The sequence below is a fragment of the Lutjanus erythropterus genome, chromosome 20, assembly GCF_056507025.1.
Source record: "Lutjanus erythropterus isolate fLutEry1 chromosome 20, fLutEry1.hap2, whole genome shotgun sequence".
NCBI lineage: Eukaryota > Metazoa > Chordata > Actinopteri > Lutjaniformes > Lutjanidae > Lutjanus > Lutjanus erythropterus.
In genome coordinates, this window is record NC_139336.1 from 22,190,743 (window position 1) to 22,193,307 (window position 2,565).

General features: G+C 38.2%; 1 protein-coding gene across 3 annotated transcripts in view; it reads right to left on the bottom strand.

Moving 5' to 3' along the window:
* Positions 1–968, bottom strand: part of erbin (erbb2 interacting protein) — an 82,202-nt gene extending 81,234 nt beyond the window's left edge. Inside the window, exon 1 of one of the 3 annotated variants that reach the window (XM_084746668.1) lies at positions 58–968. The gene's annotated coding sequence lies outside the window, so the exon portion shown is untranslated. The remainder of the gene's footprint in view (positions 1–57) is intronic. The other 2 variants (XM_084746667.1, XM_084746669.1) reach the window with 2 other exon arrangements.
* Positions 969–2,565: the final 1,597 nt, after the last annotated feature.

Below are 2,565 nucleotides of genomic sequence, written 5' to 3' on the forward strand. Positions count from 1 at the left end.
TATATGGGGCCCCACAAACAAACAGAAGCGGTAACTTGCGCAAACAAAGGGACTTACCAAAATTACTGTCGAGTCAGCGTCTCATTTAATGATGTCCAGGGTGTGAGCAGGATGATACTATCCAAAAATTTGTCGAGAAGTGGGCATTAGCTAGCTTCACTTGTGGATAGTTCAATAGGATTTTGCTAGCAGCTAGCTAAGCTAATGTTGCCCACTTAAAGAGCAACTCGAAGCTGCTGGCCCAGTACGCACATTCTCCTCAGCAAGCCGTCCTTAAGTTGTTTAACGATGTCGTCCCCAGTTCTTTTCAGAAGTAAAAAGTAATTACCTTCCCGGATGTCACTCAAACTTAACTACCCAAAGGCTAAGACATGCGAAAAAATGGTCCTTAATTGGTAAGACTTAATGACAGAGCATTAAAAAAATCCAAAATGTCCACGACATTCAGCAAGGAAATACAAAAGGCAAAAATGCACACGACCTCCGGCAGAGCGAAACCTTTTCATCCAAAGTGTGCCGCACCCAGGTGTTTTCAGTCATAATCTCCTTTCGCGTGATCATGCAGCTTTGACAGAGCCGAGTGGAGCTACATCGGAGGCTGCTGTAGAAGAACAACATGAAGCGGTGGGTTTCTTCTCTGCGACCTCTGAGCCTTACATGTAGGAGTGGGCTGTCCACCAGAAGTCGCCTTTCCAGCAGCCACACCGACCGACCGACCGAGCCCCCGTGATGATGCTTTCACTATCTCACCCAGACAACTGTCGGTGAATCCCCGTATCTCCCTCGATACATTTGCTTTATTTACGACATTTTTAATCTGTCCTTTTAGGTTCAAGAAAGGTAACCACACAGACTACTAATAACGAGTTTACGCACCAGACAAGATATTTTATAAATTAAACCAACCCGCATGTATACAGAAAACTGTTATAGCGCTGTTTACAACGGTTTGACCATTCATGCCAAAGTCCTACATGAATGAGGATTATATTTCAATAAATCAAATAGAGAACATTTCTTTTTTTTTTTTTCACTTTACTGTTTGACTCACATATAAGCATTTGCTATCTTGTGGCGCCCTCTGATGGATTTCTAACTTTTTTTCCTTGCAGGAGAGTTTTCCCAAGATAGGAAAAAAAAAGAAAAAAAATATGGTAATGAACATATTTTCTTAATCCTGCTCTTGAGAGGAGAGATCTAGAGTTATTTTTTTTTTTATTACAATACCCTAATTCCTTTTGAGAAGGGACTTTATAAAGATATATCCAGGCTTGGGGAGTAACAGATTACAAGTAAAGGGATTATGTAATCTGGATGCAAAAAGGGTGACTGTATTCCATTACAGTTACAGATAAAAAAAAAGACATAATCAGATTACAGACAGATTTAGTAAAAATGGGGACTATGATTAGGATGACAACTTTGAAATAAAGGATGATATACTACCATGCACAGTGCACACACAGTTCCCAATTCATTATCATGGCCTGTTGTGAAAATATACTTTGGGTGGAAATTAAATCAATCAGTTGATCAATCAGTTGCTCACAACAAAGGAAGAGACAGCTCATAATGTCTCCCAGAGACCTGGTGGTCTGACCTGTGCTGGATCCAGGTGTTTGCAGCTGGCAGCCAGATTAAAGAAATGCAGGATTGTACAGAAAGTCCACTTCTTTGTGTGACTTGGCCTGAGATGTCCTCTGATCACGTGGTCACACACATCAAAAACTCTTCTGCATCAGTCAGTGCTGTGTTTCCTGAAGTATGGAAAATAGTTGAAAATGAGAAGAAGCAAGTCCCACTGTCCCCCACAAAGGGTATGAGTTAAAATGTGTATTTTGAAAGACTTAAAATTGACCTAAATTTTTATAAAATCTTCATATACCCAAGATTCTCATAAATTAAAAAAAAACATTCATATGAAGAACAGAACAATTTATCTTTATAAACTCCATTACTGCATAAAATGTCTTTGCAGAAATTCCTGCCAATCTGAAATGACAGAAGATGAGCTCTGTGAGTTTGTGTAACATCAGTATTAAACCCAGGGTGTGCTTTTTTCAGGTCATTAGGACTTGGGAAAAATTTTTTTTCCTGTGAATGTTGCATGAGATATTAGATTTTAGGGACTTTTTTAAAAAATAAAATTTGGTGTATTACATTCTTCATTCTCTTTTGACAAATTCTGTTTTCTTCTTCCTGAGAAGCCTTCCTGTTTTATAAACTCTTTGGCTGCTTTAACTGTGTGATTTTCTAATGCAGCATGAGGCACTTATATATTAAATAATAATCTGATTACCTGATAATGAAGTAAATGCTGAGCTAATGACTGACTCTATTTATTTTTAAATTAATTCATTTTTTAAAGTTTTCTTAACCCCCTTAAAATCAAGAAGGGCTTGCAAATCTTCTGTGAAGCTTTGATGACCCCTAGTGGGGGTTGGAACCAGTGCTTTACATCCATAGCTGTAGATTTTTTAAAAAAAGTGCAATTACATGTAACGAGTAGTGAAAAGGCAACCAGATGATCTGAGACACAACAAAAGAAACTTGAAACTTGTTGGA